The sequence below is a fragment of the Colobus angolensis genome, unplaced genomic scaffold (assembly GCF_000951035.1).
Source record: "Colobus angolensis palliatus isolate OR3802 unplaced genomic scaffold, Cang.pa_1.0 Scaffold378, whole genome shotgun sequence".
In the NCBI taxonomy this organism is placed as follows: domain Eukaryota; kingdom Metazoa; phylum Chordata; class Mammalia; order Primates; family Cercopithecidae; genus Colobus; species Colobus angolensis.
The window spans coordinates 1042999-1065156 of record NW_012117132.1 but is presented as its reverse complement, the minus strand read 5'-3'; the positions used below and the strand labels follow the sequence as shown (position 1 = coordinate 1065156).

The 22158-nt window shown below is 37.6% G+C and overlaps 1 pseudogene across 1 annotated transcript in view; it reads right to left on the bottom strand.

Moving 5' to 3' along the window:
* LOC105520305 overlaps positions 1 to 22158 on the bottom strand; it is a 95644-nt pseudogene extending 73486 nt beyond the window's left edge. Inside the window, exon 1 of the transcript XR_001003107.1 lies at positions 22105 to 22158. The product of XR_001003107.1 is annotated as a 26S protease regulatory subunit 8-like (transcript). The remainder of the gene's footprint in view (positions 1 to 22104) is intronic.

Here is a 22158-nt window from a genome sequence, read left to right as displayed (position 1 = left end):
TCGAACTCCTGGACTCAAGCCATCCACTCGCTTCAGCTTCCCAAAGTGTTAGGATTACAGGCATGAGCCACCACGCCCAGCCTTAGACTTCTTTATTACAGAACTTTAGTAGGTTACCAACTTGCTCAGTTACTGAAGTCTTCCTTCCAGGAGAATCTTATGAGATCAGTATTCTCCAGGATAAACTTTCAGTGATGCTGTCCAGAATGGATTTTGCTCTGTGGGCACTGACAGTTAATGGCACACACCTGGAGTCAGATTGACTGGAGTATGAATTTGAGCTCTGAAAGCATTAGTAGTGGTAGCACGGGAGAAGGAGTAGCTCAAGAGTAACAGTGATGATACCGTCACCAGTTCCTTTCTGTTTAAAAAATACATGTGTTACCATAGAAAATAAATGGCAATATACAAGAATAAAAGAACAGCAGTATTTCTACTAGTCAGAGATAACCAATTTTTAGTGTATGGACATTAACTTGTCTTTGTCTTTTTTATGTACATATATACACTAATTTGGTAACAAAATTACCAAAAAAAAAAAAAAAACCCATAGTACTTTATAGCATAATCATTTCTTTCCAAGGCCCTGATGGATGGACACTAGACACTATACATTTCTTAAATGTATAGACAGAAGTTTTTCTTCATCCTTGCATTCCCATGACCAGAAAGCCTCCCTAACCTATTGCAACATGCACTGAATTAGTTTTTGGCTAAATGAATAAGTAAACAAAGAAAATAAGATACAGAGACTATGCATGATATTAAAGAACATTTCCAGTTTCCTCTATGCTCAATTTTAAGTCAGCTAAAATACAAAAGAACATTTAAGCCATGTGCAGCTTGGGTTTATAAAAGTCCACTATCACATATTCACATATAGAATGAAGTGCATTTTTCTCTAGTCCTTGTTACATATAGTAATTCTTAAAAAGTAAAAGTTCTTTACAATATTAAGTACATGGACATAGAGCAAAAGCAGGAATGTCAATGGCATGGCAGACAATTTGGTCATCAACAGACTTCAGTTTTCTGAGAAGTAAGTGTGTCTGCGTTCTCAAATTCCTCTACAGTTTCTGACTCCAAAAACTGCCTTGCGAACACCAAGGAGTGAAGCCGACAGAACTGGTTCACCACCCCTGTGGAAACTGAAGCAGCCTCCTTCCCTGAACAAGCAGCAGCATGCTCCTGTCCACACGTCTCATCTCGGCTCTTTTCAGTGCACTAGCCTGTAAGAGGACCCTGCTCCAGGCTGCTGACGTAATCGTCTGTTCTTATTTTATACATTTAATTACCATTTTGGAGGTATACTGGGATTATAATGGGAATTTTGCCCACTCTAGTATATTCAAATCTAAGACAAAGATAAGTTGTTTTTTTTTTAAAAAAAAGCCTCATTATCCTGTGGTCCATTTTGGAAAGTGAAGCCCAAGAAAGTGAAAGATGAAGGTTCTAAAGCTAGATTGATTGATTGACCTCAGAGGACCATGTCCAGTGCCTCTTCCAAAAATATTTAATATATCAAAAGTGAATGCAGCGAACCATGCCCCAGATTGCTTTTAGTAATTTAAGTCCCTTTTCTAGCTTTTACTTACTTATTTTGAGACCCAGTCTTACTCTGTTGCCCAGGCTGGAGTGCAGTGGCGTGATCTTGGCTCACTGCAACCTCCACCACCCACGTTCAAGTGATTCTCCTGTATCAGCCTCCCAAGTAGCTGGGATTACAGGTGTGCGCCACCACACCCAGCTGATTTTTGTTAATTTTAGTAAAGACGGGGTTTCACCATGTTGGCCAGGCTGGTCTCAAGCTCCTGACCTCAAGTGATCCACCCACCTCTGCCTCCCAAAGTGCTAGAATTACAGTCTTGAGCCACGGCACCTGGCCCCTTTCCTAGCTTTTAAAACACTCTCTTCCCATAGATACTAAAGGAATCCAGGATGAGGTTCTGTCATCCCAGTTGTTTTTCTCAATCCAGGCAACTTGATAAGAAAGGCTGTAACAGCAGGGCAGCAGACTCTGCTCTCATCTTTGATAAATGCAGAGTCCGTATTTAAGACAGTATAGTCTGATTGTTGTAACAACCATAAGAACTCCCCAGGCTCCTCTTGCACAAGGCTGAAATTTTTTTAGCCCCAGCTGTAATTTTGGATTACAGTTAAATTGTTTGATTCATTTATACTTCCTGGGCTTAAATATGAAAACAAAAAAGAAACATATAAGCAGAAAGAAAACTACATATATCTAGTCATTGTCTACCTAATATTGAAAGATTCAGACTATAACAAAACATAATGAATTCCCAACTCACAATCTTCATTCAACCATTTCTCTGTATTCCTTGGACAGTGAAATTTCTCCCAAACTTGGAAACACTTATCCTAAAAATAAAGTTCTCTGAACTTTGTCCTTTTCCTGGGGATTTGGAATTTGCAAATGAATCAACCACTATATCCCACTTTGCTGTAGTGAATCCTATTTAAAACACTTAATATCATCCAAAAACTTTGCTAATCAGATAATGTAAAATTAAAGAATAGATAAAACAGAAAGTGTTAGATTCTAATTAAGTTTATCTTTTATTAGAGATATCTACACACACAAGCCTCACTTATCTATCATTAACTAAACATTTGGGTTATTCTGGCCAGGTGCGTTGGCTCACGCCTTCAATCCCAGCACTTTGGGAGGCCGAGGCAGGCAGATCACGAAGTCAGCAGATCAGGATCATCCTGGCCAAAATGGTGAAACTCTGTCTCTATCAAAAATATAAAAATTAGGTGGGCATGGTGGTGTGTGCCTGTAATCCCAGCTACTCACGGGCTGAGGCAAGACAATCACTTGAACTTGGGAGGCAGAGCTTGCAGTGAGCTGAGATTGTGCCATTGCACTCCAGCCTGGGCGACAGAGTGAGACTCTGTCTCAAAGAAAAAAAGAAAGAAAGAAAAAAAAACTTTGAGTATTTTTAGTTTTAGTGCCCACAAATTAGACTGCAGTGTTACTACACAGTAACTGACAGGGTGGGGGCTAGGGAGGTAGAGTGAAGGGGAAAGGGCAATAGCAAGAATTTTCTTAACCTTTCTAATGACTACCCTTTTTTAACCTCATTTTACAGTTGTCCAAACTCCTGACATGAAACAGTACATGCTGTATGACTCCATTTATATGAAGTTCAACAACCAGGAAAACTAGTCAAAGGCAAGAGAAATACATAATAATAATCAGCCTCTTAGCAGTGGGGCAGGAATGACTGGGAAGGAACATGAGAGAATTCTTTGAGGTAATGAAAGTAATCTCTATTTTGACGGTATGTGGGTACACCGTTTACGTATCTGTCAAACCTCTTCACATCAGGCAATTAAGATCTGCGCATTATGTTATCACTCATAAATGGGAGTTGAATAATGAGAACACATGGACACAGGGAGGAGAACATCACACACGGGGGCCTGTCGGCGGGTGGGGGATAAAGGGAAGGGATAGCATTAGGACAAATACCTAATACATGCGGGGCTTAAAACCTAGATGACAGGTTGATAGGTGTAGCAAAACACCATGGCACATGTATACCTATGCAACAAACCTGCATGTTCTGCACATATATCCCAAAACTTACAGTAAAATAAAGATCTGTGCATTCCACTATATGCAAATTAATCCTCAATTTAAAAAAGGAAAAAAACAGCTGCTTCCTTCCCACTAAGAGGTCAGCAACCAGTGATGATAAAATTAAAGCTCAAGAAAAAAAAATTATCAAAACAGTTATAAAAGGATCGCGAGAAGAATGTGACAATCACCAAGCTCCACGAAGCCAGGGTCCATGAATATTATACCCACTATTATTATCACCCAATACATAGCAAAAGCTTAATATTTTATTATACGAATTTTCAAGAATTAAAACACTGTACAAAAACATCGGAGAGCTGTACTCCCAAAAATAAGAACTTCAATTAGACATGAAAAAAAATCTCTGATCAATGGTTTGTAATTAATTTGGGGGTGACAGAATCCCCCTTGAGATTCTAATGAAAACTATAAATTATTCCTCTAGAAAAATGATCATAAAACACAAAATTTTATATACAATTACAAAAGCTTCATGAACCACCTGAAGTTTACTCACTGACTCCTCGGGGATCTTCTCACTGTAACCTAAAAACTTCTTTCTATAACTAGACACAATTTTAACATTTTGCTTAATATAAATAAAAATAAAAGACAACTCTGCTTTGTATTATTCAAGTTAGGAACTAAACCAGATGATCACTGCAGTTTTTTCTTTTGTTTTCCTTTTTTTTCCAATTCTGCAAGTCCACTGATTTATATTGTGTTTCATAGAAAGTCATTTAACATTCCTTCAGAGAAAGAACTCATAACTTTCTTTCAGGTGTAACAGCTAATGGCTCACTAAAGTTTACTCAAATTATCTTTTATTTTACAGTTTAATCTCAACCATTTTTCTTTCTCTTCTGATAACTCACTATGTAATAAAAAACACTGCAATTTTTCTTACACAATAAGGATACACAAGAGTTATCACAGTGTGGCAGACAGAATGGCCTCCCAAAGGTGTCTATATTCTAATCCCTGGAACCATGTTAGGGTACATGGCAAAGGGGAATTAAGGATGCAGGTAGAATTAAAGTTGCTAAATCTACTGATCTTAAAATAGGGAGATTATCCTAGATTATGTGAGTAGGCCCAATGTAATCACAAGGGTCCTTAAAACATGGAAGAGTCTGGCAAAAGAGTCAAAACCAGAGATGGCAGTGTGCTAAGTGTTGCCTCAATGTTGCTGGCTCTGAAGATGGAGAAAGGGGCCAGAAGCCAAGAAATGTGGGTGGCCTCTAGAAGCTGGAAATGCAAGAAAACAGGCTCTCCCCTGGAGTCTCCAGAAGCAGCCTACCAACACCTTGCTTCTTGTCCTGTGAGGCTCATTTCAGACTTCTGACCTCAAGAACTGAAAGGTAACAAGTTTGTGTGGTTTTAAACCACTGTGTTCACAGTAATTTGTTACAGCATCAGTCGGAAACTACACTCATTGTGAAACGGAAAAAAAGCACTGGACTGATTCAGAGTTATTAGGAGTTATACTACTTAAAAGTCAAATTTCTACATAGCTCAGAGACTCAGTTTTCTCATTTAAAAAGTGGGGAAATTATGTTCTCTGCCTTTTGCAAAGTGTTACTTGAAGAATTTAATTAGAGGATATCAATATGCTTTTGTAAGCTATAAAGTATCTACAGATGTGAACAAGTATTATTATTATACAAGATCAATATGAGCAAAATAACATTCATGCTGGCATATTAAAATACATTCAAATACCATATACAATGAAGAGTTCTAGAAACAAAGCTTCATTAATATTTGCTGAAGCTACTTCTAATATGTATTTTTGAGGGTTTTATGACAAAAAAACCCAGCATTTTAATCTCTAGAAAATCTCATAGAAATTGGGGTAATAAAATTTTGAATGTAAGAATTAAGTCTTCTATTACATACTTCCATATTCCATACAGAACAAAGTACAGAATTTATCACACAGTAATTTGTAAAAACTTCTAAAAGTAAAAGGTATGAAAATATTATATACAACAAATTATAATAGAGAATTTGATATTTATAGAATTATGTAACTTGGAGTATGGCCAATTCTTAATCACCTTTAATAAAACAAAGGGGGTGATCTGGATAAATAACATCCACAGAAATTTTAAGTTAGTTATCACCTTTAGACTTCTCCCATCATACTGCCATAATAAATATTCTTTCTCTTCTTCCTTCCAACTCTTAAGGAGTTCAAATGTTCCAAAAAATAAGGAGGCAGACAGGAACCTATGTAGTTTAAATTTCTATGGAATTCAATCCAACATATCTAAGCTAGCTAAAATCACAAAATGCTTTGGCAATAAAGGCCCTTTCTTCGTTCATGGGAAGCAACAAACTTATAAATACCATTTTAATTTAAATTCATAACCTTCTACCATTAGAATTAACACAATAAATCTAATTTGTAAAAACTTAATTTTAGAAACCAATGGCATGGGAGGAAATACTTAAAACATATAAACACAAAAGACTAACATGTATAATATAGTGCTATGGTTTGGATATGGTTTTTCTGGTGCCCCTTGGCCCACTCCCAGTCTCATGTTGAAACCTAATCCGCAGTGTTGGAGGTGGGGCCTAACGGCAGGTGTCTGGGTGTGGGGACAGATCCCTCATGAATGTCTTGGTGCCATTCTCTCAGGAGTGAGTTCTTACTCTGAGTTCCTGCAAAAACTAATTGTTGAAAAAAGAGCACTCCTTCCTCTTTCCCTCTTGCTCCCTCTCTCACCATCTGATCTGCACATGCCAGCTCCTCCTCGCCTTCCACCATGAATGAAAGCAACCTGATGCCCTCTCCAGAAGCAGATCCTGGTGCCATGCTTCTTGCACAGCCTGCAGAACCATGAGCCAACTAAAGCTCTTTTCTTCATAAATTACCCAGTCTCAGGTATTTCTTCACAGCAACAAAAAAGGGGCTAATACATATATAACAAACTACAAATCAATATAAAATAGATGAATAACCCAATAGAGAAATGGGCAAACCCAATGAATCGGCAATTGAAAAAGGAAACATGTAGCTAATAATAAACACATGGGAAAATGCCCATTTTCACTAGCAATTGGAAAATGTATCTAATAAATCAAATTTTTCATCAAGCAAAATAGAGGAAAAGAGAATAGAATACCATCTAATAACAGAAAAGTTATAGGAAATTATATTACTGGTACAGAATAAATTTGTATGCATTTGTAAAGGAGAGTTTTCAATATTTATTAAAAATTGAAGTGTGCCTACCGCTCAAGCAGAAAATTCTACTTCTAGGTATCTGTTGTATAATAAAGAATTTGTCTGGTACCTGGCACAGAACTTCAAAAACTCTTGAAATTTTCCAAGTGATGGGGTGTCTTTGTTATTCATGAAGTTCTTGGATCACACCTGACTTTAAATAGATAATTCAGAATGCGAGCTAGTCACCAGAAAGACTAACCATGTGATTAGAGGGCTGGGACTGTGAGTCAGCCTGATCTCTGGGGAGAGGTGAGCTACAGATTGAGTTCCATCAATTGACTGGCCAATTTTCAGTCAATCATGCCTTCATAACGAAATCCAAATAAGTCTGGACACCTAGACTTGGAGGAGTTTCCTGGTTCGTGAACACACAGATATGCCAGGAAGGATCCACAGCCTGATTCCACAAGGAGAATAAAGGAAAGCCCTGCATTCAGGATCCTCCTGCACTTGGCACTGTGTGTCTCTTACTTGGCTGATCCTGATCTATATCCTTTATAATAAAACTAAATGACAAGAATCATAAGTATCATGTTTTCCTAAGTTCTGTGAGTCGTACTAGTCAACTATCAAACTTGAGGCGTCATGGAATTCCCCAAATTTTAGTCTGGTGGGCAGAAATGCTGGTGCCCTGGAGACCTCTGAGGTGTGGCTGGCATTTGAAGTGCCACTTGAAGAAAGCAGGCTTCTTGGGATAGTGTCCTTCCCAAAAGCACCTGTGGCATCTGACACTAACTTCAGGTAATTCGTGCCAGAATTATACTGCAATATACTTGTTGGTATCAGAATAGTAATCATCCTAGAAAAAAAAATCATACATATGTAGAAAAACGTATTCATAAAGATGTTTACAGTAACACTGGAAAAGTAGAAAATTATAAACATTCTAAACATTTACTAATAGAACGGTTAAGTAAACTATGGTGCATATGTACTATGGAACAGCAAGTACAGGACACTTAAAAAGAAGAGTTGTGCCGGGCATGGTGGCTCACGCCTGTAATTCCAGCACTTTGGGAGGCCGAGGCAGGAGGATCACGAAGTCAAGAGATCGATACCATCCTGCCCGACATGGTGAAACCCTGTCTCTACTAAAAATACAAAAATTAGCCAGGCGTGGTGTCGAGCGCCTGCTATTCCAGCTACTCAGAAGGCTGAGGTAGAAGAATTGTTTGAACCCAGGAGACAGAGGTTGCAGTGAGCTGAGACCGTGCCACTGCACTCCAGCCTGGCGACAGAGCAAGACTGCATCTCAAAAAAAAAAAAAAAAAAAAAAAAAGATGTGTTGTATTCGTATGTTCTCCCATGAAAAACTCCTCTAAATACATATTATGGAGAAAAAGTAGGTTTTAGAGGAACACAGTATGACCACATTCTTGCCAATAACAGCCTCCATCACAAAATCACATACAAAATGAAACTACTTTTTTCTATGTACTTAAAAGTATGTAAATGAGTTAAAACGGAAGTATACATATAAAAAAAAATAACAGTTACATCTGAGAAGACAATGGGATCAGCAAAGGAAGACTGGAAGTGACTGTCATTTTATCTTAATTATCTGATTTTTATAGGGGTTGATTCCTATTTCTTTTGCAATTAAAAAAAGAGAACTTCCAGTTAAAGAGGACTAGTTGAACATGTTCATACCAGAGGACTGAAAGTGACTTTCACTTTTATTGCATCATCTGATTTTTTTTTTTTTGAGACACAGTTTCACTCTTGTTGCCTAGGATGGAGTGCAATGGCACGATCTCAGCTCACTGTAACATCTGCCTCCCAGGTTCAAGCAATTTTCCTGCCTCAGCCTCCCGAGTCACTGGGATTACAGGCATGCACCACTACGCCCGGCTAATTTTTGTAGAGATAGGGTTTCACCATGTTAGTCCGGCTGGTCTCGAACTCCTGACCTCAGGTGATCCACCGGCGTCGGCCTCCCAAAGTTCTGGGATTACAGGCATGAGCCACCACGCCCAGCTGCATCATCTAAATTTTTATAGGAGTGAATTCTTATTTCTTCTGCAATTAAAAAAAGAAAACCTCTAAGTAAAGATAACTAGCTGTACACATTCATTAGTTTCTGCTCAGTCCAAACATCCTACTAAAATGATAAAAATATAAAAGTGTAATTTTTAAAGGGAATACGCCTAGAAAAAATCAAGAAAATGAAATAAAAAGCAGTATCTTTAGACTCTGGAAAGAAAATTAATGAGTAATAATTTTCACTGCAGAACTAGGAAAGCAGAGAAGCAAACTGATTGACAGGAGGCAACAGAATTGGCAAGCACAAGATATCCCTGGAAGCAGGGGTGAAGGCAGGCCTCAAAGAGAAAGATTCATTGCCAGTCTCTGTAAGAAGCTGTGAGATCTCCCAGTTGTCCTCCCTGACTTGCAGCAGCTAAGCAACCCCAACCCTGACACTACACTAGAAGTGTTATTTGGAGAGGGAAAAGTTTCTAGACTTGCAGACAACAGGAATAGCTGAAGGCAGAGGTCCTGTATTGATACTAAATATGGAGATTAAATGAAAGCATCATTTTGAGTATTAGGACTCTCAATCTTCTTCTCACTCTGCTCCTAGATCACTAGCATAAACGATTGCATCTTCCAGGCAAGAAAAGCCATTTCTGGAAAATATGACCAGCCCAAGAGAAGCGATAGTAAAACTCCCAAGAAAATGGCCCAGACAGAGGACACTACATGCACAGAGAGCTTCCAATTTGCTTTTTAGTGATCTCCCACTTTAACAGTATCAGGAGTCAGCCAAAGATCACCAAACATTTAAGGAAAATATCTAACAAAAGAATGAAGCTAAACAAACAGAAAAAGCAAGTGGGAGGAAACTGAGTAATCAGGAAACGGAACAAAGCATACACATACATATACAAACCTGCACATACATAGATACACAAACAGATGCACATGTAAATACATATCAGTAATATTCTTAGAAAAAGATACTGTACCCACAAAACAAAAATGGAATATATAAAAACACACTTTTTAAAAGACCTCAGAAATTTTAAAAACATTAAAAATTAAGTTAAAAATTAAAATTACAGAAACAAATAAAAATTGACAGAAGAGTTATAAGATCATATTTTTAAAAGTCCCTATCTGGGCATGGTGGCATGCACCTGTAGTCCCAACTACTCAAGAGGCTGAGGCAGGAGGATCCCTTGAGCCCAGGAGTTCAAGGCTGTTGTGAGCTAGGATCACACGACTACACTCCAACCAAGGTGACAGAGCCTCGAGACCTTGTCTTTAAATAAATAAATAAATCCCCCAAAAGAAAAAAAGAACAAAAAGCAAAGACAAAAAAAAGAAGAGAAAAAAGAAAAAGCAAAGGATTACTCTAGGTTACAACATCTAAATCATGAAAGAAAAAAATGGCAAAAAAAAAAAAAAATCACAGAAAGCAGCCAACTCGAAGAGCCTACCAAATATGTTGCACAATGAATGAAAACAGTTCCCTCCCAAGGCATGTAATAATGAAATTTTCATACAAAGGATCAAAAACCATAATGACATCTATGTGCTCAACAGCAACACTAGAAGCCAGCAGGCAACAAAGCAACACATTTAAAATTCTAAGGGAAAATAACTTCAACCTAGAATTCTATATCAAGTCAAACTACTAATCAAAAATGAGGGCAGAAATAAAATATTTTCAGAAATGGAAGCCTCAAAACATTTTTACCTTACACGTATTCTTTCTCAGTAGGAACTACGAGATTGTATCAACTAAAAACAACGGAGAATATCAAGAAAGAAGACACATAAATTCAAGGAACCAGGAAACTGAACATAAGAGAGAGGCAGGCAAATGCAATTTCCAAGATGATGATGAACAAAAAGCGATCTCATAGGATAATCAATTCAGAACACAGTAGGTCAGAGGGTCCCAGAAGAGACTTTAACAAGAAAATGACATTCAGGCAATACTCATTATATGAATAATCTGAGAGGAGATTTATACAAATGAGGGAGGGTTGTAAAACTAAACAACGTTTTTAACTAACAATTTTTTAAAAGACAAAAGAGAAAACACAAAATTGTACAGGAAAAGAAAAGCAGCCAAGTATGAAAAGGACTCTGAATTATTAAAAGTTAATTAGATTCTGTACATTTCACAACTAAAATATAGAATAACTCACACTTAAAATACTACAAGTGGTTGATCTAACTTCTGAGTCTCATCTCCAGATCTAAAGAAAGTACTCTACCACCAACTTCTTATGACATAAGACTCAAAAGTCTTATGAAGTACTATCCTAACACATAAATTACTATATAAAAGTGACTGTATTAGTTCAATATTTATAAAGACACTTAAAGTGGCCAATAATATTAAATATCCTTAATTCTTAATTTTATTTGGTTTTAAAGAAAGTAACAGCAATCCTCCAAAAAACTCTGTGTATTGTAAAGTGGTAGGAAGAGTGGACAAAAGGAGTTATTAAGGAACTGAGAATTCAAGGTGACCAGATACACTGTTTGTGAAGAAGTGCTATGATAGACAGGAAACCTGGAGAATTACAAATCAAGACTTCAGGACTCTCAGACTGAAGGGTGCTGAAGCACCAGCAAAGCAGCGAATTGCTTTAGTAAATGCCATGTCATCCAGGTTGCCTGAGATGCAGTAAATCATGTAACTAAAAAAAAATCTAAGTTTTTCAAGCCTTTGCCCTGAAGTAGCAGCACACACTTAATGAAAACACTGACCTACCTTAACCATCCTTCCAACCATCTTCAACCGCCCACAAAACACACTCACATTGATAACACTTCGTAACACCTTCAAATGGTTATAAAAGAGCTATAAGCACAGTATAATTTTACTTCTAAGGCTATTTTATAACTGCCTCCATTTATATAATCTACATTATACCTATTTGGTTCAAAAATTAATTTATCTATATTTACATTATACAAATAAAAACAAAGCCTACCACTTCTTTCTAGAGCAATACATTTTTATACATAATTTAAACACAGCAATAATTCTGATAATAATCTTATCTTAAAACATAATAAAGTAGTTATCAAATACATTTTGGGAAACATTCAATATTTACAAAGTTTTTACCATGTGTTTAGCAGGGTAAATGTGCTGAAAAACTCAATTTAAATGTTCAGAGGAGAATTCTGTAAATTCAAGGAAGACACATATTATAAAAATAATGAAAACTGGATTGTTTCTGCAGTCTGAGCAGTTGGCAAGTGAAAGGAATATGGTATCAGAGTAAAGCACATGGTCTTTTGAGGAGGGTGAGACTGGAAGTGGGGCATAAATCTTGGATGTTTTAACTTTTTCATTCATTGAAGAGGTTCGTTCAACAGTTAGAAGCATAAAGGTATGAAGTATGTGGACTACTTTAACCCTCACAATACTACAAAAGCAGGTTTTTGTTTTGTTTTGAGACAGAGTCTCGTTCCGTCACACAGGCTGGAGTGCAGTGGTGTAATCCTGGCTCACTGCAACCTCAGCCTCCTGGGTTCAAGCAATCCTCCTGCTTCAGCCTCTGGAGTAGCTGGGACTAACAAGCACACACCACCATACCTGGCTAATTTTTGTATTTTTGGTAGAACCGGGGTTTCCCCATGTTGCCCAGGCTGGCCTTGAACTCCTGAGCTCAAGAAATCGCCCCCTCGGCCTCCTAGAGTACTGGGGTTACAGGTGCAAGCCACTGCACCCGGCCTGATTCTAGAGATGAGAAAACAGAGGTACAGAGGAACTAAGAAATTTGCTTAAGGTCAGCCCAAGAAACATGACTTGAAGATTTAAACTCTTCCCCACAATAACAGAGTACAGCCTGGACATAAAGTGCATCCCATCTCTGCTTTTGTAATTTATGGACAGACACAGAACTCAAACTGAGTTAATCTGAGTCCTTTCTGCTGGAGGTAGAGAAAGGTACTCCCTTCAGGCTTGAAAGATAGCATGTAGTTAAAAGTACAGAGTCTCAAGGCCCCAGCTTAAAGAAGGCCCATACCGCCTGGGGGCAGTGGCTGACACCTGTAATCCCAGACACACACACACACACTTTCTCTTTCTCCCTTTCTTTCTCTTCTCTTCTCTTCTCTTTTTTCTCTCTCTCTCTCTCTCTTTCTCTCTCTCTCATCCTCTCCACACCCCCCTCTCTAAATTTCAGCTCCAGAGGCCTTGGTTCCTGCATCTGTTCCTTCAATTCTCTAAGTTACCCTAGAATTCTTTTCAGTAATTTGAAACAATATATAGTTTTTCCACCTAATGTTATTTTGAGTTATGCTTCTATCCTTTACAACTGAAAGACTTAAGATTCTCTGACCATAGTGCAATACTTTTTTCTATTTTTTGAGCAGGACTCTTGCTCTGTCACCCAGGCTGGAGTACAGTGGCACGATCTCGGCTCACTGCAACCTCTGCCTCCCGGGTTCAAGCAATTCTCCTGCCTCAGCACCTCCTAGTAAGCTGGGATTACAGGCACCTGCCACCATGCCTGGCTGATTTTTGTATTTTTAGTAGAGATGGGCTTTCACCATGTTGGCCAGGCTCATCTCGAACTCCTGACCTCAGATGATCCACCCACCTTGGCCTCCCGAAGTGCTGGGATTACAGGTGTGAGCCACCATGCCCAGTCACGGTTCAATATTTCTAAATTAACACTAGAAGTAACAAAAGGGTAGTAGTAAGGACAACCACAATAAAGCCACACTTTAAAATAACTTCCAAGTAAAAGAAAATATCAAAATGCAGTTAACATGATTATTCCTCGATAGAACTGACCTTTCAAAGAAAAAGAAAATGTGTACTCAATGCTAATGAAAATGTTAAGTATCCAAAGCTATGGGAAGTGACTGTATGTAACAAGAAGTAAACACAGTCTTAAACACTTTTATCATTAAAAATATTAAATAAAAAATAAAAGAACTAAGAAGCTAGGAGAAAGAACGAAATTAACTTTACAAAATGAGAAAGAACAGAATAGAGGTAACAGTAGGAAAAAATTGAAAACCAACAAAAATAGCAAAATTTATTGTCCAAACTGAGCACTGGCTCTCTGGAACATATTACACAAAATAAATAACCCATTACGTATATCTGGCTTCTTTGTTCTTTTTTTCCTCAGTTCACATATAAATAGGTAAATTAAAGAACTATTACAGACTAATCACAATCAAGCAAAAATTAGGATATTCCACATGGTCAGAACTTACGAAATTGAAATGACTGAATATACCTATAATTTTCTGACACACTAAATATTTTCATTGCTAAAAAAAATAGCTCTAAAATGAAATAATGACTCTGATAGGTGATATTACTCAAAATATATCTACCAATCTGCACTTATAAATATCAAAAACCACACAAATTTTTATGGGTTAAAAAATTTTACATAGTCCTAAAGATTATACCTTGCTAGAAGCTGTTTCCATTTCTAATGAGCAAACTGGCAATAAAGATCAAATGCCTTGAACAAAAGCATATCTTTGTTTCTGGCAATCCTGTGTCGCTGATAAATTTTTAAGAACTGGCCAGGCGCTCACGCCTGTAATCCTAGCACTTTGGGAGGCTGAGGTGGGCGAGTCACTTGAGGCCAAGCGTTTGAGACTAGCGTGGCCAACATGGCAAAACCCAGTCTCTACTAAAAATACAAAAATTAGTCAGGCATGGTGTGCACACCTGTAATCCCACCTACTTGGGAGGCTGGGGCCCAAGAATCACTTGAACCTGGGAGGCAGAGGTTGCAGTCAGCCAAGATCATACTACTGCACTCTAGCCTGGGCGACAGAGCAAGATTCCATCCAAAGGAAAAAAAAAAAAAACTGTAAAAATTTGCCTACCAGGATGTTCACGGCAACAGTATTTTATTATAACTGAAAACAAACTAAATGCTCAACCATAAGGAACAACTAAATAAATCCTTGACTCTTCATTTTCTCTCATACCTCCACATCTAATCCAGGTGGCTGTATCTTCAAAACACTGGATATCCAGAATCTGGCCACTGCTTAGCACCTCCAGCACTGCCACCCTACTCCAAGCCACTGTTATCTTTCATCTGGATTTTTGCCTCCTTGCTGACTCTTGCCACCTCACACAATAGCCAGAGTAATCCTTTAAAACCCAAGTCAGATTATGTCAATCCTCTGCACAAAAATACTCCAGTGTCTCCCCATCCCTCTTTCAAACAAAAGCCAGAAACCACAGGTCAGTGGTTACGAGGCAGTTTATGATTCTGTCCCAACCTCATGGCACCCCACTATGCTGTGATCTTCTACAGCCCTCTGCACTCCAGCTGCAGTAAATCTACGTATCGGGTACACTCATGCCTCAGGGCCTTTACAGTCACTGTTCCCTGTGCCTGAAAATGTTTTTCCCCCAGAGATCCTCAAGGCTTGCTCCTTCACTTTCTGCTTGAATTGTCAGTGAGGTCATCCTTAAAACTCTATTTAAAATAGCAACTATAGACAGGGCTCCATCCCAGAATCTCTATCAACCTTTGCATTCCATTTTTTTCCATTACACTGAATGCCCTAACACACTATATATTTTACTTGTTTGTTTACTATCTCTCCCAAATAGAATAATAAGGCCCTAAAAGCAGGGATTTTTATCTTATTTTTTCACTGCTGTATCTCCAGAATAGTGTCCAGAAGAGCGGGTCCTCGTTAAATATTTGAGTGATTTTTGGAATACTGGGTAATAATTAAAAATGCTGTTATAAAAAATTTTAATGGGATGTTAGAAACTGGTGGAAATGGAAAGAGCATGTTATCAAAGAATATGTAACCCATGTATCAAGAAGAAATCATATGGGAAATTAAAATACATTTTTCACTGAATGTTAACAAGAACACTTCAAAATCAGTGGGATTCAGGTAAAGCAATTCTTAGAGGAAAAATTGTAGCTTTAAAACTTTGTATTAGAACATCAGAAAGGTTAAAATCAAAACAATATAAAAACGAATGTTCCTAATTTTGTGTCTAAAACAAATACATATATAAAAGACATTAACACTTTTTTCTGGTTATTTCTGGTGGTAAGATTACAAGCAATTTGTGATTTTTATACATGCTTTTCTGTATGTAAATTTTTCTTTAGTGAACAAGTATTATTTTTATAATTAAAAAAAAAAAGGTTTTAAAAAACTTCCTTTCCCTGTGGTTGAATTCTTATTGCTGGCCTCTTCCTCTGACTGTCTTTTAAAATACTTGCTTCTCTGGATTCCATCCTTGTCTTTCGTCGATTTATATTCATCCCTTAGGAATCTTACCCACTTTCTGGATTCATTTATAACCTGCAAATTGATTTCTCAATTTTTTGTAATATCCTGAATTAGAGACTCATGTTTCCAACCACTTAAAGGATACTTTTATCCAGATGGAAATCCTATAGCCACTCAATTTAACAGGCCTAAAAGGAACTCATTATCATTTCCTAAAACTTGTTCTTTTCATCTTTAATACTGGTTAAAGACATCACTATGTACTATGGTTCTCAATCCTATCAGTTCTACCTTAGAAATCTCAATCAAATCTAACTTTTCTTCTCCCTCACCAATGCCATGTTTTCAACATAGGCATCTTCTATCAGTTATATTCTAAAAGAATCCTAATTTATCCTCCTGCAATCACACTCTCCTCCTTAAGAACTGAATCCTGATCAGGGTTGCTGCATACAGCCTGAAGTCTGCACCACTAGAGAAGGTCGCCAGCCATGTAAACTACAATTGTTAATTGTGCCCAATGGCCTAATCATGATACTCCCCGTGCTTTCAAACTTCATAAGATAAAACAAACCTATAGCACTACAAAATCCTTCAGCTGGCTCCACTTTCTATTTTTCTAGCTTCAGGTTCTCATCATTCCTCTATGCACCCTACAATCCAGACATATTTAACTTTTCAGTATGCCCTGTCAAAACCCACGCTTCTGTGGATTTCTCTTTAGTCTATAATGCCCTCTCTCCGTAAAACTTCTAAATCCTTCAAACTACAGTTCAAATGTATTTTGAACTGTATTCAATGTATTCAAAAAACCCTCCTCTGGGAAGCATTTTTTGACTAGCCTAGACAAAGATACTTCACTAAGCATTTTGCTAACAGTTCTATTATATAATTTGTTGCACTGTATAATAATCACATATACCCATCTCTCAAATTCAGTGGAGAGTTGAGCAGTGCATAAAGAAGCCCCATATTTGAACCCTCAGTAACTACAACGCGCAGCCCCTAAAAGGGGCTCGATTCATGTTTATTAATGCTATACTTACCATATGCATTAGGACAACGTTTTAAAAGTAAATAAAAAATGAGTTTAACAAAAAAGTTACATGTTCAACTGTCAATCTAAGTCTATAATCCATGTGGCAGACAGAACTGATGTGACTATTCTTGATTCCTACACTTCCTGGTGTTTAAACCTTTGTATAATTCCCTCCCCTTGCACGTGAACTGGACCTATGGTTTGCTTCTAATCAATAAAATACAGCAAAGGCAATGGGTTGTATGTGATTACATGTACATGACTATGTAAGAACATAGCACCAGTTCACCTTTGACAGACTCTCTTCCTTTGCTGACTTTGAAGCAGCAAGCTGCTCTGAACCTAACAGACACAAAGAAATAAATTTAGCCAATAACCCAAGGAAGTCTGGGGGCAGATATTTTCCCAGTTGAGTCTCTAGATAACAACCCAGCCCTGGCCAACACTTTGACTGCAGTCTTACAGAGGACACAGCTAAGTTGTGCCCAGCCTCTTGATCCACAGAAATTGCGGGGTAGTAAATGTGTTGCTTAGAACCGCTAAATTTGTAGTCATTTGTTAATAAGCAGCTTAGAAAACGAATAAAATCAGAACCTAAGGCATTTCTGAACCCTCTTTTCACAAAAAGGCCTACGTTTTGTCCAATTTCTAAACAAGTAAATGTCATGTACATGCAAAATTAAAACACAGACTAACATTTCAAATAAACAATAGTTCTTAAGAATATTTACATAAGGTAAAACTTAGGAAGTAATTTGCTATATAAAGCAGTTCCTACATTCTCTTTTAACATATTTGCCAATATACCCAATTTTACATAATACTTAGTAGAGGTAATAAGTGTAACATCAGGGCAATTCTCCTTACAAACCCAAACAATAATAAATAGTTTACAAGTTGGTATCTAATTAACGATATTTGGTAATCAGAAGAACTTACTTACTAGTCATCAGGCAAAGCAATCAAATTGGAGGACAGCAAGGGACTTGCTGGAGATGTGCCTGAGGGAGTAAGACACTATCTTACAACAACAGGGCTCTTACTCCCTCAGGCACTGCACCAGCCAGCAAAGCATCAAAATACCAGGTTCTTAGGTCATGCTGCTCTCAGATCAGGTGATGATGCCCTGTGCAACTCACCAATCCTCGCCACCCTGCAGTCAAGAATAGTTCCAAAAAATTCCCAAAGCAGAAACTTCCATGACACAGGCCACGTTTACACACAGCAAAGCATATAATACGAAGGTGTGAAATTACAAGTGAGAAACAATAACCACCAAAATTCTTGTTACTTCAGGAGTGGCAGGGGTTGTGGTTAGAAGGCTCATTTTTCTTAGAAAGGCAAACATTCCTCTTCTGCCACTGCCCGTAAAAGCCTTCAATGGCACAAAATAACATTCAGGAGTAGGAAATAGATTAATTACAATATCCCAAATTCAAACATTTTGGCACTTGATATTGGTAAGAAGTGATAACTGAGACCAATTCAATAATGGTTAATTGATGAAGACAACCTAACACCATAAAACTTCACATCTGCCTTACAAATTAAGAGAAATCTTCCTAGAAATACAGGTCTTCTTCAACATATTCAGTTTTAAGAGATAACCCGCACTCCTTCAATATAAGAAAACATGTTTCACAAGTAACAAGGCACCTGAATGACAATCAGACTACTGAACTACTCAAGAGCAAGCCACACCCAAAAAGCTCAAGAAAATCAGGAGGCCAAAAGCAACCCCGCACCACTGGTTGTCTGAGATTAAGTCATTTTACATTTTCACTTCCAGACTCAAGGACACATTATAGAAGTCCACACGATTTCTCTGGAAATCATCTCCATTTATTGGTATATTTCTATAGCCCAATTCATCTACCCCATCCTTGCTGCAACAATAAAGGCTATTTTACCACTCATATTATGCTCTTATGCACAAAGCTACTTGACAGTGGAAAAAAAGCAGACATAAATTAAAGCCAGACAAACCCCTCTAAGATACTATCAAGATTTTTAAATATTAGGAAATACCCTTAAGACCTGTTTTAAAACAAAGGTGATGGACAATACTAGCAGTAGTCAAGAAAGTGTCTGTTCACTTTAACACTCCCCAGTCTGAAAAGAATAACAAAGACAAGATTTACTTCACCTAAAAACTCCCATATAATCATATTCTGATGTCCGGCAACTCAATTCTAGGAAATTTCTACAAACTGAAATATCTGGATTATTTTTCTTCCAGTCTCTAGAGAGAATAAGAGCGTATATAGCCAAAATAGATGTCCAAAAGACAGCAAAACATAAAACCAACACAGAAAACTTCCTCGTTCAATGTGGTAATTCATTGTGAGGGAACTACTAACAGTTTCACTTGCTAGACTCTAAGTGTTAAAAATAAAAGGGGGGGGACTGTTTTGCATTTACATGACAGCTCACAAGAGAATAATTTTGAATCTTATTGGTACCATATTTTCTTACTAGGAGACGTGAATAATATAAACAACAATTAAAACAACAGTTTTACAAAAAACAATATGAACTTTCCATTAATTCTGAAATAATCCTTTTATCAATTTTCAGATGGAGTTATTTGTATATAACCATTTATACAATCTGTAACTGAATAAACACAATAATGCTATAAGATACTAAAAAAATTAAGTAAATGTGAAGTATAGTCAAGTCTAATTTTTTTAATTATGATTCTTCATCTAGCTCCCTAAATCTCAAGATGAGGAGAAACATGCTTCTATTATTTTCCTAATAACCTGTCCACTAAAATATAGGTAAAAATCTCAGTAAGGCATGCCACTAAGGTGGGTTTTTACATAAGTGTATTCCATCTCCCTGTCTCAACAAAAATTTCAGGATGTGGCAATTTCATCTGATCCTGTCATCTAAGAATAGGTAGTTTCTCCGATCCCTTTCCAGCAATTCTCAACTGAGGTTCCTCATCTGAATCACCAAACACAGGAAATTATTTCAGTGACTGTTTTCTCAACTGTTCCAAGAATGATACATAACTAAAACCGTCCTAAATGCACTGGAGCTAAAAGTGAAAATGCATTGCACATTACAGTACAATTCTCTCCACAAAGTCAGCTGAGAAAGGCTGCTAAAAGTTCCTCAGAAACCGTCACTGTACTACTAGGTCCCAGTCACCCAACCCCAACAGCACTAAAAGAACTATAGTGAGTGCACAAACCTAGAACTTAGATAAGAAAAAAGATAAATGCTTTATCTCCAACTTCAAGCAACTAGGTATTTTGATTTACTCATTTACTAGGAAGCATGGAGCTCAACTGTTTGTCCCTTGCTCCGAATGGAATGCATTTACTTAACAAAATAAATCCACAGAAATATAATGTTTCTCAAAGGGAATTATCAACTCTTAGAAAATGAATTTTTAAAAATCAGCATATTAAATATTAACTATTAACTTGACAAGGCTTTTCCTATTCACCCTTCTTTAGCAAACTTAAATATTCACCTTTTTATAACTGCTAAATGCAAATTTTCACTTTAAAAATATAAATATTAAAAACCAGTTTGCCCTTCATTCTTGCACTAATCACCAATTCTCAGAAACTGCCTTTTATATTCTTCAATGTGGACTACAGCAACTTCAACTGGTAGGTTAGTTGTGATCCAATCACTTTAAGGACACCAGTAGAGTTCTTTTACTCAAAAGCAAATGACTTTTAAAAATGGCCCAATTTTAAGAGGGATGAATATTTTTAAGAAGCAAAAATTACTTTAAAACAAGGTAGCTAATTAAAACTCAAGCGTCGTTCCATATTGAATGTGCAAAGCGTTACTAAAAGATGGGAAAAATTAAACATGACATTCTTATTTTTAATTTATGCTGGCGTGTATGCTGATAGTACAGAACATTAGAACAGATCAATTACCACGTATTCCACTTTCCTAAGTCCCCAAAGTTCCTACGTTTACAAATACATGAGTAAAAGAGGCACAAAAATGTAGGGGATGCTGTTTTCGCTGCTAATCTGTGCTCAGCTGCGAATTCTTCTAATATCGGATGTATAATGCGATGAAATGGGAATGCTTATCTTCTATACTTCTATTTATTTTCATAAATCGGGGAGGGGAGGTGGTCTTGATTCACTTACTATTAGCGTTTTGCAATAAAGTGGATCAGCATAAAACATAACTGAAGAATTCATTTTCCCAGGACAATGCACCCTTCCTCCTGTTTCTATAGTAAAGCCATCTTTTGCTATTTAAAATGTCCATTTTTCACAACTGACTTTTCCTTAACTCTAGTCAACACTGCTCTTCAAAAGAACTTAGCCAATTGCTGTACCTTGTAGGCTGATTTGCAAAATTTTTACTTCCTTAGGAAACTTTTCCATTTTTTAAATGCTTTCCAAATTAAGCGAGACTCACATTAACTGTGATCTTAAGCAGCGGTTTAGTGAGGTTTAAAAACAAACTTTTCATTAACGCATTCATACAATTAAAGTGACATAGTAAGTGGGACTACTGACACAGATTTAAGGATTACAGCTTTATATTAAAAGTCGGTCCAAAGATGGTAATTCAGCGTTCATTCGAGACCCTTTGACTTTTGGCCTTTAAAAACTGTTCCCCACTGAGTCCCCAAATAGAACTACATTTAGCAACGGGTCTCCTCCTGACTTCCTGGTACTAAAAGCCACAACCACAAGGGCTGTTTCGTCGGTGTGTTGTAAAACAACCTTTGCTCCAGTCATCTCTCTGGAAAACAGACTTTCTCTACTGGGGAGCCGCTGAGGTGAGGGTGCTCACGATGTTTAAAAACAAAACCACGTCTACGCGGTAGCGGCACCGCAGGAGTTAAGTGCCGGGGGTTTCTTCCCAGGATGGAGACCTGCGCGGGCTGGGCGGGCGGCCCCCTGCGCCCCGGCCGAAGGAGAAAAGGAGAAGGGTAAAAATAGCCGGCGGCCACGACCCACGTGGAGCCGAGGGAGGACTGAGTGCGGGCGCGCGGAGAGGGGTCCGTACCTCCAAACATGTGCGGCGAGAGGTGAGCTGGTAAGGAGCCGATCACCAGGCGCG